Here is a 16046-nt window from a genome sequence, read left to right on the forward strand (position 1 = left end):
TACTACTTTAGAAGACAACTCAAAGACGTCTCTATTCCTATACTGGAATCTTTGTTGATTTGACAAATAAGAATAAGGCTCAAGACCAGAATAAGTTTAAAAATTGCATCTTAATAGTAAAAGTAACTTGGGAATAATTAAGTTCACCCTTTATTTCCTAGTTCCTTTCAGTGCAACAAAAGACAGTATCATTAAGTTTTCTGAATCTCCTAGACTACTAAAAAAATAAAGTCTGCCTGCTTCATTAAGGTGATTTTCAATCCCACAAAATCTTTTAAGTGAAACAGATACAGAGAGCTGCTTTTTAAAGAGAGGAGTCTCTCGTGCTTCCTCTATTTCAGTCTTCTGAATAGAAAGGAATATTTTCATGGCCATGTAAAATTCCAATCTGAAAAAATTATGTCATTATTTGAGCCTTTCCGGTTCCAGACCAAGAGTACACCAGAGTAAATCTTAAAGTTTATCAATGACAAGATCAGGTGGCTCTCTCATCCTTGTGTCTTCTAGATATAGTGCATGGCTCCGTTCACCACTGCCTTCCAAACTGCAGCTGCTGCATGTGTGACAGATATCATCCATGAAGGCTCTGCTAGAGGAGTTCCTTTTGCTGAAGTGTGATGTTTACCAGTTGAAAGAAATCTGGGCAATTAGAGAACAAATAAACCAGTCTCCCATTATCAAGATACCTGGAGTCACAGAAGGAATCCACCAAGGAAAAATGAAAACTTGCCAAAGGCACCAAGTTCACGTTCTACCCACTGTAGATGATAAGAACTTCCTGGAATCAAATCCAACCCTTGGCATCAAAGAAACTAAGAGAAAACCATCATAATGCCATGGGGAAAATCTAAGACAAGGCTCTTTTGTAACAAATAACATTATTCCTAGGGACTGGAAAACTACTTGTGAGTATATTTAACATAGCTTTCAGGGATATTATATCCTGAAACTTATATTCATTCATATTTAATTAAAGAATGAAGCCTAGACTTGATAGTAAAACCATAATGGTACTATCAGTGCATCTTGTTAAAGACCTACTTAATATGAAGTCCTGAAGTTCAAGGTAGGAAAAAGACCAAAAAGTTCTCACTATCAGGGTAGGATAACACCTGGACATCAGACTGTGTAAATTAAGTGATGTCCAGCTTGCCCAAAGACAAAATAAAGACCCTTCTTAAATACTGGAATATAAAAGGGCACTTAGAAGTACACTAATACCAGTAGAGGCTAAAATGGGCAAATATTTCCTTTCAAAAATTCCTGCGGACTACACAGGCATTCACCACACTACGTGCCCCCAAATCATCCACTGCTTTATTTATCTGGAGAGAAAATTAGATAAGTTTTAGGTCTCTTTTCTGAATGGGCACTAGTTAGCATTCTTAGAATACAAACAGATTGCAGCCCCACTTGGTTCTTACATGAACCCAAGGAGTTTAACAATAGAATTAAATGGGTAATGGAAGCACACTCCAATCTATAAATAAACCCAAGTAAATAATGGAAAGCACCCACTTGTTTATTATCCTTTCCCAACTCTCTCCAGAAGCTGGATATTCTGCCTCCAAGGGTTCAGTGGAGAAAGTGGACCCCTGACGTCAAAAGCTCTCCGTGGTCTTGGCTGTATCTGTGGTTCTAGGATCACTCCTTGCACCTCTGGTAGGAGAGAAGCACTGAAATAGAGAGCTGAATATAGATTTAAGAAAAAATTCTTATTAAGAAATTACATTCTCTGGTCATTTGAGCTTGTAATGACTTATCCTCAGGATAAAAAGGAGCTACCTTTGGGCATCCCTTCTTTACTGCCTTCTTAACTTGAGTTTTAGAAGTCTGTCACCATAAATGAGTCATTCCTCAGTAACAACTATTAAGAAGGGACCTATCTTGGTCTAAGCCGTAACACATTTTACGACAAACCACTCAACTTCAAGTGGAAGACCAAATCGAAAAATGATAAATTAGAACTGGAAAACAAGATCATAGTTGTCTTAAAGGGACTGGGAAAGGCACTCAATCTCAGCTATATCAAAGGAGGAGTCCCAATTAATTCTTCTGTCAAAGAGAAGAAGACGGATTAAAAAGTAGAGACAGAATAATCAAGCATATTAACAGGAATACCACTACACCTTGGGAATTGTCTAAGAAGCTGGATTTGTTCTCAGTTAAGTCTTCAGTAGTTTAAAGAATTAATCAGACTACAGTCCCATATTATAGCAATATAAAGCTAAACCTGAATTTTATCAAGCTATGACTAGTGTCACTTTGAAAAAGATTTACTCTTCAAGCACTCATATTTAAAAGTGGGAGGGCAGAATAGTGGACATAGACAATACAGACTAAAAATCTTTTTCAAACACATGATCATTTGGTTTGGGGTCAAGAAGGACCAGGAAATAATCATTAATGGCTACAATGGAGAAATTAAAGCAGTAAGATATACTCAAATAACAGATGATGATAAAGATACTGGAAAAATAGTTTGCTTTATTATAGAAATAAGGTAAATAAGAGAAGGAAGTTCAAAGTACATAGCATCTGATCAAGGAAAAGCTGAAAGGAGAATAAGATAGATACATATTCAAAGTTATAGGGACTGCAGGATAAATTTTAACAGTGGAAAACAGATCAATTATACTTTGTGGTACAGAGTGATACATCCCTATTAAATTTCAGATCTTATTCTACACAGAAAGGTGCTGCATATTCCCGCTGTGTGGAACACAGGCAGTCACACTGTCCGACTTTACGGACATGTTATATTTGGGGATACATTAAGAAAAAATGCTACCAAATAATCTCTCTCTCACACCAACTGGTCATCATAAGGGTTCCTTACCTGTTAGTGGAACGAGGATTGTGCTCTCTTGTTCTCTATCAATCAACCAACAAAGGTTATATAGTCTCAGCACTAAGAAGGTAGCAACCAACCAAAGTTAGTTTTAATGCCTTCACTTCCTCCTGGCTCTGCAGGCCAGTTTGGAAATATGCCAACAGCTGAAAAGGAATGGTTATTCCATTACCTAACAACAGTTAGACTGATTTTTTTTTAAAGCCTGAAGATGAAGGACTAATAACCCTCCTGTACTTTAGGAATATATTCAATTCTGTACAAGTGAGAAAAGAAAACAGTTTGAACTAAGAAAAGAAAACCTACAAACTTAACCATCAAATCTGTAATTTCCAAAAGTCAAAGAAATGAAAAAAGAAATCCAAAGGAAGTCAAGGGGGTGAAACTGCCATCTAACAAGAGGTATCAAATAAATAACTACAAATGTACTTCATGAGCCTAGGTGGAAGCTATTTTTCATCATAAGTTTCCAACAGATTGTAAGTCCTACAGTCTTTAAACAGTATTTTACAGTATAATCACATTTTACAGTATAATCACATGAGGGATGACAAGAGGAAGGGAACACAAAAAGAAAAAGATCTGAATACTAAGTATCTCAAGAAACGCAATCTCATTAGGTATTATCAAGGGTCCAAAAATCACAGATTAGCAAAGTATTCCACAGCTGGAGTTCTTAAGGGGTGGCTCTTTAACGAATGAGAAAGGCTTATAATTGATATATCAGAGCTACTTTATTTGTTTTCATTGGACCTATACAGTGGAAACAGGTGCTATAAAAGTGCTTTTAAAATTATCAATCATCCTCTAGTCTTTTCTAATTTCCTTGGCAAATCATTCTTTTTCATGTCTAATATTTCAAAATAAGCCATGAAAACTATTAAAAGATTCCCAAATGAATGAGATCTAAGTAAAATTTAACTACTTTAAGATACAGTTTAAAACATATTCAGAAACTATAAACAAGATATGATTTTCCAAATTTCCCAGTTTTCCTTCATTTCTTAAATACTAATAAGTAGTAACAATATATCTGATAGAAAATACAGGCAAAAAGGAAACATTCCATTTTGGAAAAGAATTAAGAAGCCCAAGTCACCTGAAAATGAAAAAACAACTCCCAAGCAATCGTATCTTGCTCAGATTAATAATGGTCTAAGTTTACAATTCCTCTTTAGTAGGAGCTCCAAACCCTTGATTTCTTTACCAGACCCCACGGAATACATAAATTTAAAATGCAACAAACTTAGATTTAAAAAAAAAAAAATGTCCTTAGGTTAGGTTATAGGGTAAGTTAAATACAAAAGTTGGCTGAAGAAATAGATTCACTTATAAACTCTCCCAAGTCAGATTACTTTCAGGATACAGCTTCTTTGCTTTGCCTGAAGTATGCCATAACTTATGGATTCAACATATTCATACTCAAAAATGAATTAAACAGATTTCCCTAATTAAAAATTGTTTTGAATCATTGAGGAGAGCTGTACCTTTCTTGCTTCAGGAGTTAATAATTTATGAAGACTGTGGATTTGATAATGTATCACATATACAGAAAGATGTAAAGGCACTTTCAAAATGAGATCAAAAAAGAACAGCCTTTGCAAGACTACTACTGATGGAGGCTCACAAGAATGAAACAATACAACCTAACCTAATTCTATTTTAATAGATGGCATTCTTCTATGCGATGTTTCAAGAGGGAAAAAAGAAATTACTCCATTGCAGGACTTGCATTTCAACCACTAAAGAAGAAATTCCAAACCAAAGCTAAGAAAACCAGCAATGCTGAAATGCCACAAAGGAACTCAAACAAGGTGTTAGAAGGTCTATTCATCTACCATTTTAATATTTTCCATTAATACTTAAATGTTTAAAGACTCTTACTGAAAATCCAGTTACATTCAAATCAGAATATATAAATACCACTGAGAAATTCTCCTGAAATGTACAAACCAGACTACTTGCAATATTTGTTATTAATACTAAATTACTAAATGAGCATATACTGTTTATTAGTTTTAAACATTTCTAATATCAACGAAGGAAGGAAAGCTACACCTAATCATGTTTAAGCAATGAAACAGAAGGTAACACATTTCTACAAAGACTATGATTTCTACTCACTTGTGTTATAGAAGACTAATCTGAAGTCGAACTTACTAAGTTATAGATTTACAGATTATTCATAAAATGAATCATTCTACTCTAAACTGGGAACATGATACAGTAATTTTTTTTCTTATTCATCTTTTACGACTCACTCTTACCAGTTCAAAGGCACTCTAGAAAGAGTAGGAATTTCCCACAAATCCCTCCAAGTGTCCAGATCAGCCCCAGTGAGCATTAAGAAGAAACGAACATCCTTAAGAGAAGCAGTGAGTTTTTGCACCTCCAGCCCCTAGACTACACACTGAGTTAAGTAAATTCAGTAAATATTTTACAAATGAATGAAGTCTACTGGTCAAGAAATAAAAAGTAAGAAAAGGAGAATTCTGTCAATGATATCTGATATCTAAACTTAAACTTTACTTCCTAAAGGAAATAAAAACTACTGAAAGCATACTAGTTTCATGGATTCCCTTTTGAGGGGTCATCAGCTTCTAGAATTAATTTTAAGTATGGATCAGCAAAAACTTCAAAGGTATTATCCTAAGGTGACACAAATTTTAGCTAAATTACAACATCCATTATAGATTTTCTAATGTTCTTTTCCAGACCTAAAATTTGTAAGAAAACAAACCAGATATTGCCAGAACTTCCAATTTCAATTTTTCAATTTTAAAAAGTGAGAGACCTCGTCAAAAAAGCAAACAGACAAAGCCCAGCTTCCTTCGACTTAGTTAACCACAGTATTATATTGATTTTGGAGGGAAAGGTTATAACTAAACCACAACCTTGTATATATTATCAAACAGGATATACCTTATAAACAGTAAAATAAGGAAGAAAGCCTGGAACTTTAAGGAATACAGAGCATGGCAAGCAATTACCTAACAGAGAAGAAAGTTGTAAGGAGAGTGAAAAACCCTATTAGCTTATTTTAAGAAATCAACATCTAACCAAATTCCAAGATTTATCAATATATTTTCCCTTCATCCTTCTGGAAAAGATACTATCCCAAAATGTTATTGGGACTCAAGTTACTCCATTAGATTTAAATGTCAAGTATTTGTTAAAAGATAGAAAAGAAACAGCTAATCCAATTGTGTCTTCATGTTGCACTGACTATAAGGAAGTAAAACAGGTAAAAAAAAAAAATGCACACTACGTTAATTTTAGAGTAGTTAATGCACTACAGAATAAAAGATAAAAGGCAATCATAAAAATATATATCGACTATAAAAATGTCAAATTCAGAGTCAAGTTGTCTTTAAAAGGGCAACTTCAGGGTCAAGAAGACTAAACACAGAAACGTTTAAATTTACCACTGCCTCCAATGAAAAAGACTTCTAAATTTGAAAAAAAGGAAAACCTTAGTGAAAATAATTTTATGTTAAAATTAATAGAAGTATGATGAAAAACTATATTTACATAGTTTTAATCCCCCCACAAGACACTTATTATTTACAAAGGGAAAAAAGAGTAAACAGTGTAGAAACCTGGCAGACACCTCCCTTAAACAAATTACCTTTTATCACCACAAGTAATGGGACAAATCGATATCATGTACCTCCTGATATAATGTACTGATAAGCACATAACATCACTTCAGTGGAATCTTTTCCAAAAATGTATAATTCTCAATCTGATTATGAGAAAACATCAGACACACAAGTTAAGGAAAATTGTAACTAGCTAGTACTCTTCGAAAATGTCAAGGTTACAAATGGCAAAAAGAATGAAGCACCAACCCAGATTGAAGGACACTAAAGAGACACTTAACAATTAAGTACACTATGAAATTCTAGATAGGATCCTGGCCCCAAAATAGGTCATTTAATGGGCAATGGTCAAAATGCAAATAAGCTTACAGACTGGTTAGCATTAATATTAATTCCTGATTTCCAGATTTGTTCTATGAATATTAGGAAAAGCTGGGTGAAGATATATAGGAACTCTATGTACTATGTTTGCAACTTTTGGGTAAATCTAAATTTATTTTAAAATAAAAATATAAAATTAAAGGTTCTGAATAATTTGACACACTTATGGAATGTCCACTGAGAAGAAATATAAATCTACATTTCTTACTGATATAGTTCACTCCAATCTTTTTAAAAACTAATTCTAGTGGAAATGACGGCATTATGTTCTGTACTAATATCAGAGAAGTAATCAGATGGTGATAGTCTCGCTTACGCTTTTTAATTTCTTTGATAAATAGTTCTCTATACAGAGAACTGTGATTCAGAAGAAAGTATGAAAGACCAAAAAAAACTTCTCTTCTACAAACAGAAAAACTGAATTATGTTTATGTTAAACTAGGGTGGAAATTAACTTTAGACTAAAGCAAGCATTTTAATAGAGTAAGTGGCTAAAAAACAAAAAATCTTTATAGGTACTTCCCTGGTGGCACAGTGGTTAAAAATCCATCTGTGAATGCAAGGGACGCAGGTTTGATCCCTGGTCCGGGAAGATCCCACGTGCCACAGAGCAACTAAGCCCGTGCGCCACAACTACTGAGCCTGTGCTCTAGAGCCCACATGCCACAACTACTGAAGCCTGAGAGCCTAGAGCCAGTGCTCTGCAACAAGAGAAGCCACTGCTCTGAGAAGCCCATGCACCACAGGGTTAGTACATAGAGTTCCTACTCTTTGATAAACAAAGAGCAGCCCCCGCTCACTGCAACTAGCAAAAGCCCGCGCACAGCAACAAAGACCCAACACAGCCTAAATAAATAAATAAACAAACAAATCTTTAAAAACAAAAAACAAAAAACCCCACTGGGTACCTGGGCTCCACCTCAGACTAAGCGAAACAGTCTGTGGATGTGGGGCCTAGTGTCTGTTTTCAAAAAAAAGTCTTCATATTTAAACTACCATGTATGAATTTTTATTCCTGCATAATAAAAATGGAAGGAATAAAAATTTCTGCTCATTTTCTTTAAAAATTTCCATAAGAAACAAAGTATAATACCATAAATGTCCCTCTCACATTTTTTTTACTAAAAATCAAATCATAAAACTCCCAAATAATATACCTTCACTTACAAAATCAGTTACGATAAATATTCAAAACCTCGTTTTATTTTTTTAACACTTACTGAGAGCTTAGTATGTGGCAATATATTATGCATTTCATATATACTGCCCCATTCGATCCTCACAATAACTCAATGACACATACAACATAATCATCGCAATTTTACCAGTAAGGAAACTAAGGCACAAAGTTGCCAAGTAACTCACCTAAGATCACACACCCAGTAAGCTGTAGAGCAGGAAACTGAAAACCGGTTTGTCTCCAAGACTCTGAGTTTTAACTAATTTTATACTTTTCCAAATCATATTATTTTGATTAACAATTAAATATTTTCTTTTAAAATACTTACTATATGGTAAAATGTCATATAGCAGAATTTTAAGTAGAATTCTGAAATTCTCTCCTTCGATTTCATTTAAACATAGATCAGTTGACAGTTATCTGCTTTGCCATTTCTATCAACCCAGGAAAGTCTGACAAGGCAATAAGACTTAGAAATAAAGTATAGCAAAACTTAATATCAGCAACGTAAATAATCTAGGAACAGATGTTTCTATGGAACTTGAAAGGCCTATATCTAAAAATCTGTTGAAATGGTAATCTGAAATTCACCTCACCTTTAAAGAATTCACAAAAAAGCAAGATGCAAAATTTTAATTTCTAGTTAACACGTCACACATTTATCTACCGACCTGCTTAACAAATAAATATATAAGATAGTCTCCTAAATGTATAAAAATCTCATAAGGAGTTTAATGAGTTTAATTATCTTAATGTACTTTAAACATTATATCTACAATGTAAGTCATCATTTCTGTTATGAGCATGATTAGAATAATGATCTAGCAATAACAAATTGGATTTTATTCTCTGCTAATTCAAAGCTCAATTCTGCTACCCAGAGAACAGTCTTTAGTTTGTTACACAGTATATAATATTCTGTATGGATGTTGTAGTTTTCCTAAATTTTAATATATTTTAAAAATTATTTACAGATAGCTAATACTGTATCTACTCAAATTCTTGTGTATATAAAGGCAAGATCAAAGGAGGGTCCTTCCCTTCCTCATCCCAATTTGAGTCTAATAAAAATCAATACATATATATATATACTCATTTCAACGTGAGTATATTAAAAGCACTCAACACTTCATACAAGAACAGGATGCTTTCAAATTCTTTATCAATAAAATGGGGTAGGTTTTTTAAAATACAGGACAAATATCTAATTATAAATAACACCTTTCATCTACTCTATTATATATAATTTGGCCATTGGGCCTGCAGTGACAGAAAGTCATAAGGCCAACACATCCTTAAGTCTTAGAGAGCATCCTGAACTTTAGGGCTCCTGCCAGTAAGCAATCAGAAATTAAGAAAGCCTGTGTTTGTCAAACACCCATCAGCTAGTTAATATCTACACAGTAATGAAACTACAAACCAGAAAAATTAAAAATGCCCCACCTGATATGGTACATTCAATTTAAATCCTGGAAAAAACCTTTAATCCTGGTATTTTACTACCTTTCACAGCTTTCACAGCTGATTCTATTTTCCAAACATTTTATAAATAAGATTTTATAGTCACAATCCAGGTCTTGAAAAGGAAAGTATTGCCAAAAAGAAAATGGTGAAAAGGTATGAATGGAAGAGAACATCACTACCATCAAATCAACAATTTAAGAAATATGATTTGATATAAAAGAGATACATGAAGTTCAGTTAACGTTGTATGGGCTATCAATACAACTTTGTAAAAGCCATCATCGATCTTGGATTAAGGCCTTGAAAGTGCCACTACTACCAGAACTCAAGTTTTCAATTTACCAAGTGAGAAAACAAATGTGGATATACCTCCTTTAAGAAATGAAATTAATGTATATTCCTTCACATATTTTAATAAGGCTCTCCTTTAAATTTTATTCAGAATACCAGATTATAGTATTTCTGAGTAGGAAAAAACCTTTTTTCCATTCTTCCTTCAAAACTTGAATCAAATCTCATACTGCCAAGTGTAGCCAGTACTTTAAAGATTCTGACTTCCTGCAGTTTTATGGTGCTCTACCTCCAAAGACATTCCCAAAAGAGCCAAAAATACCTTAATCTACCAATACATCTTCAAGAACATCTCCAATATCCATTCTTTTCACCCATTTGATCAATCTTTTAGTCTCCAAAAGGCTTCAATTTTTCTCAGAATTTGACATCCCTTTTTGAACTCCTTATTTCATTGCTCAAATAAGTGTAACACAGGAAATGGGTAAATGGGAAATGAGAATGTTTAATTGGCTCCTTTACTTTCTTAGCAATGCCAAGCTTTAACTCCAAAACGTAAGAAAAACAAAGTAAAGTTAGTAACATGTTCTATATTTTACTAATCAAAGCATAGAACAAATTCTGATTAGCTTCCCTATCTTTGAATGTTTATGGAGTTAACTAGTTCTTTCTATCCTATTTACAGATTTCCCCCAGGAATATACAAATTCATATGAAGGCCATCCCTAAGGTCTGCAAACCATTTACAATGGCAGGGCCAATTAAATGAGGCTGCAAATATGTCAGTGCTGTACTTCTCAAAATATATTCTTAAACTTCTGCCAGATGGTATATACTTGGCATATACTTTCACATGACAACAATTATACTTTTACTTCTAACATAAACAAAATACTTACAGAAAATAGGGTGGTACCGCAGAAAAAGAATTGTTCACATAGAATAATAAACATAGAGAAGGGATCCACTTGAAGCCTGCCATCACTTAGCTACACAACCCAGAATATTTCTCATATGTAAAATGAAGCAGATCAACATTTCCCAAAGAGTGTTCCAAAAAAAACACTGGGTCTACAGGACATTAATAGGTGCTATATGTTCAAAAGAGTTGGAGTCAATGAAAAAAACTCTCCATTCTGCGGAATTTCTCAGTCTTCAATAAACTAAAATGCAATGTCAATCTCCAAGATGTATACAACAAAAAGCATTATCCCTCTAATTTCTGGGCTCTAAAACTACTTTTTTTTTAGTTGAAGAACTAGTATTCCCAAAACTCTAGTTTTGAAACTTTTAGACAAAATTTCAAAATACAGTTCAATGAATCTTTGAAACTTAAAAACCAGGTACTGACTCATTATCTTGTTTAAAATAAATTGATTAATTCCATTCATTCTAAGGAGATCAGTCTTCAGCCCCATATGGGACTCAGTATGGAACAGATGGTCTTCAGGGCATCATGCCTGTCTAAAACAATCTTTACAATGAAAAAGTTTCAAAATCATTTGATTAGGGAAATGCTTTCATCTGGAGTATCAACCAACTGCTACATGACACTATATTCCCTCTACATACTCCCTGCCCCCATTAAGAAAGAGAAAAGTGTGCTTTGTAACAACTTTTATTTGTGTAACTTTCAGAATTTTGAAGCACTTCTCCAATAGTCAGATATAGTCCAAGCATCCAGGGATTAAGCAAAAGAATTAATCCCTGACGCTTCCATCATGCGTAATAAATTCACTTTTCTCTTATGCATCTGGCATGGTGATACTAGATATACATTATTCTTAAGAGAACTGAGAAAGTCACTCTTCCTGTAATTCTCTTACAGATCCCCAGGTGAGAAAGGCTACCACCAAAAATGTCACAAAGACGCTTCAAATCACTTGTTTTGAAGCCTATAGGATGGAGAAAGTCTCTAAATATGTAGACAAGCTTTTAATTTATAGTGGGTAAGAAAGGAATCATTCTTATTTGGCACAGTAAAAGCAGCTACCATTTACAAAACTAAGAACTGAACTAGGTGCATTACATACTTCATCTCCTTTAATCCTCCCAACAGCGCAAGGGTAGCTAACACTCCCATTTAACAGGTAAGGAAATTGGGCTTACACGTACATTGACAAAGGTCATACAATCAAGAGGAAGCATAAACAAGATCAGACACCTGATCTGATGCCAAGGCTAATGCTCATTAAACTCCATCTCATTATGCCCTATGCTCATTAGTCTACAGCCTAGATTAATCAACCTGTGTGAATAAAAAAGCTGTCATGCACATCACACACAGAAAAACTAAGCGTAACATAACTTGGGATAATTCAGAAGATGTATCAAGATCTTAGGATATTTTTTCAGGGTACTAGACAAAATTCTCTAAGACCAAAATCATGATGTTTTTTCTCTGCATCCTTAGTACCTTTGCTTAGGGTTAACATCCATAACAAGCATTTAATAAGTATTTCTTAAATAAAATCATCACAATACCAAGAAAAAACAGAAATACTGTAAATGTAAAAAGGCTTCTGGGCTAACAGACAATTGCTTAATTAGTTTAGGTAATTTTTCTAAAATACTTTATATAGCTAGATTTACAGATGTAGGCAACAAAACTGTTTAATAAATTATCAACTATCACCAAATCCTCCTCTTTCCCTTCCATCCACTTTAATGGTCTTTTAGTGCCTTTCTATTTCTGTTTTTTCTCCCATATTCATGTTTTGAGCCTCTAATTCAGACCACTGGTATTAATGGCATTTAGGTTACATATTCATAAGTTCAAATATAGCACAACTAGGTTTCTGTTAGGCCAATGTTTCCACTTGTTTTTGTTTCTGCATATTGGATTCATTTCTTAATAAGCTAACTAAAGCTACTGGTAGATCTTAATGAGCTAAAAATCTGAATATAACTGGAAACATAACTAAACCTTTATATAAAGAAAAAACCCAAAGTGAGTCTATTAGCCTATCCATTTCACAATGGAAACTTCACTTTAAAACCTTCTCTCTTCAACGTGACTGCCTCATAGATTGGGAAGAGTGGCAAATTTAGGCTGTTGAAAGCATATCAACAAGTAAAATGTCTAGAAATGCAATCAACTGTACAAGATGTAAAAATTACTGACTTTCAGCAGCTTTTAGCTATTTCATATTACTGGAAAGTCAAATTATGGAACATGTGAATAAGATTTATACTACATTATTATTAAATGATAATTTAAGCTACTATATTCTTTAAAATAAATCTTTACTGTTAACTACAATTCAAAAAAAATTCCAATTGCTTCTTTCTATAGTTTCAATATTTGTAAATGAATCAGGAAAAAACATAATAAAAATTAAGAAAAGCAGAGCTTTACTATGAAAACTTTGAATTAAAAGAATAACTAATGCAATTGTCTTAGATTTTTTTTAAAATACACTCCCCCTTCTAGGTTAATGAGCAAAAAGACTAGGTAAATCCTGTTTTTCAATTTAATATAAAAACATTCATTTAGATTAGCATTTTCTCGCTCCAATAATAAGCATGTGATGCGAATATAAGCTGTAACTGTACAATATTAAAGATGAGTCACAATGTGCTACTATGATTGAACTGATTAAAGTGAGTATTCTACTGATATTTTAAAAAGTACTGTAATGTAATCTGATCACACGAAACAAACAAACAAAAAAACAAATACCCTAAGTATCACCAGCTTATATTTAAGCTCAGTGAGACCAATGGAAGGCTAACAATCTGATTTGCTTAAATGTTCATGTCATAAAACTACCTCCATATCAATTTATTATTCAGAAGTTGGATTCCACTTAACCAGATTTTCCAAATTAAAAGTTTTTAGCAAAAACTTGGAAAATTTAATCATTTTGAGTAGAAAATGCTTCCCAAATGTATTAAGAATAACTAAATTAAGATTGAGAGGCTCATCAACCCCAGGCACCATACCACCCTGTAACGAGGAACAACGAGAAGTATATAGAGCCAAATGGCTGCATACCGTAGGCTAAGGACTGCTTTTTATAGTGTCAGCTGTTGCCTCTTGCTGCTTATCAGTGGGCCATGGCAACCTCCAAAATGCTTACGAATACAGTCATCCCTCAGTATCTGCAGGGAAATTGGTTCCAGGACCACCTGTGGATACCAAATCCGCAGCAGTACTATTGGTACTCCCCACCTGTGGATTCTCAAGCCTCAGATTCAACCCAATAAAGAATGGTTGAATTCACGAATGTGGAACCCACGGATGTGGAGGGCCGAGTGGTACTGAATACAAGCTTTGGAATCAAAACACTTAATGGAATACTAGCTCCATCACTTAGTAGTTATGTGACTAAGTTACTTGACAATATTTTACCTATAGTAGTAGATCAGCCAATAAAACAGTGAAAGAAATTTTAGAATCATCTATCATATAATCCGCAGGTCCCCTATGAATTTATCATCAATCTTATATAAATTTACAAAAAAGAAGAGCTAAAAAGGTACTGAAGGTAAATGATATTTGCTAATCCAAGAGCTAAAAAGGTATTGAAGGTAAATGATATTTGCTAATCCAAATATCATTTACCTTCAATAAGCATTAAATATACTTGTTCCTAAAAGGACTGGGATGCAGTTTCATAGTTTATTGTTATGGGATTCAAGAATGGAGGCATGAAACTAGTTAAGATACCTAGCTTGAACTTATCCCACTTCCTCATTCTGGATCCACTCTTCCTCCCTGGAACCTCAAAATAGGTAAAATTCCTAATAATAAAATATAATCAGTTGTACAAACATATAAATCCTGATGTCATTTCACAAACTAGCTGGTTAATAATGTTTGGTAGATCCCCAAAGAGGAGAATAACACAATGAGGATGAAGAACAGCTCAGGAATTAGTTAAACATCCCTCATTCCCAAATTCTACCCTACCATGGAACATCCACCAAAGACAACATATGGCTCCATGCTTGACTCTGAAAGAGAAGTTAAGACAGACTGCACAATGATCAAGCCTTTTAAAACAAAGAGAAGGAAAGACCCAGACATGTGGTGGCTCGTTAGCACCTGATCAGTGGACACTACAGCCAAAGCCAGGGAGTCACTCACTTCACCTCACCGCCTAACACCCGAACAATACACTTGAAGAAACAAATATTAAACAAAAAAGATAACTATAAAGCAGCATTTTTTCCAAAATAAATTGGCTAAATTTCACTGAATAGCACCTTTCGAAAGTAATTTTCAAAACATGAGAGTATTTCCCTTAATAGAAAGAGAATCCTTCTCATTGTTGAAAATACAACAAAACTGTCTAAAAGTACAAAACCAAGAAAACATTATGGTAAGCATAAACAGAAACTTCCTCATAGAAGAAAGTAAGTGGGTTGGGTTATCCATTTCTAAAAAAAAAGAGATTAAAAACATTTGAAATGACAAATCAACTTTCCTTGATACAATTATGTGGTTTACTGTGCTGAAAAAGGTAATTAACAAAAATATTTCAAAGAAAAAACTGGTGGGAGGGAATAATGTTTATTATAGCAAAATGCCTAAATAAGTCAGTATCTACACAACACTTCATACAGAATAGGTAACTGATGTCATTTATTCATTAGTAATTTCACTAAAAATAAAAATCATTAGTAATAATTTACTTAAATCTTAGCATCTATTAGGGACTTTTAATTTTACTACTGAAAATATTCTCTGCAATTTCTATCTGTAGAGGTCTAACATTTATTTTTAACACATTATGAATTTCTTACAGAATAATCTTACCAGCCTGAAAGCTAGGAAAATGTGAAACACTTGCCTTATTTCAGGAGTGTTACCATGTGTGGACTGGGTCCTTACCTTCTTAGCTTTCCTAATGAGGCCAAGATCACTGGTTCAATCCATTATCTCAGACTGCACCCACAGAGAATGTGCCTCCATTTCCACCAGTGACAGAAAAGGAATCACTGAACTTCTCATACCCCATTAAGGAAGGAAGCAACTAGACATGCAAAGTAACGTCACCACTTTCCTCAAACACAGCACGGACTGATCAAGGCCACTACAACAAAAATAAGAAGGGCCCTCCATTCTAAGTCCAATGAAGTCCAAACTTGACAATCCTGCCTTTGAGGCTTTTCAAACTTAGCCTTATCTTCTATGTTCCTGTATACAGACACTATCTCCTACCAACTTAGACTATGTCCTGTGTTCTTTTCCATAAATATTCCCTGTACCTTGAACCCTTTTGGTATGTTTTCTCCACTAAAGTGACTTACTAACCCCCATGGCTATCAA

The 16046-nt window shown here is 33.9% G+C and overlaps 1 protein-coding gene across 2 annotated transcripts in view; it reads right to left on the reverse strand.

The window, feature by feature from the left end:
- Window positions 1-16046, reverse strand: part of TSC22D1 (TSC22 domain family member 1) — a 115404-nt gene that overhangs the window by 83634 nt on the left and 15724 nt on the right. Inside the window, exon 1 of one of the 2 annotated variants that reach the window (XM_057707427.1) lies at window positions 1519-1729. The exons of the other annotated variant lie outside the window; for it this stretch is intronic. The gene's annotated coding sequence lies outside the window, so the exon portion shown is untranslated. Of the gene's footprint in view, window positions 1-1518; window positions 1730-16046 lie in introns of those variants that run through there. 2 annotated transcript variants of the gene reach the window in all.

The sequence above is a fragment of the Hippopotamus amphibius genome, chromosome 14, assembly GCF_030028045.1.
Source record: "Hippopotamus amphibius kiboko isolate mHipAmp2 chromosome 14, mHipAmp2.hap2, whole genome shotgun sequence".
NCBI lineage: Eukaryota > Metazoa > Chordata > Mammalia > Artiodactyla > Hippopotamidae > Hippopotamus > Hippopotamus amphibius.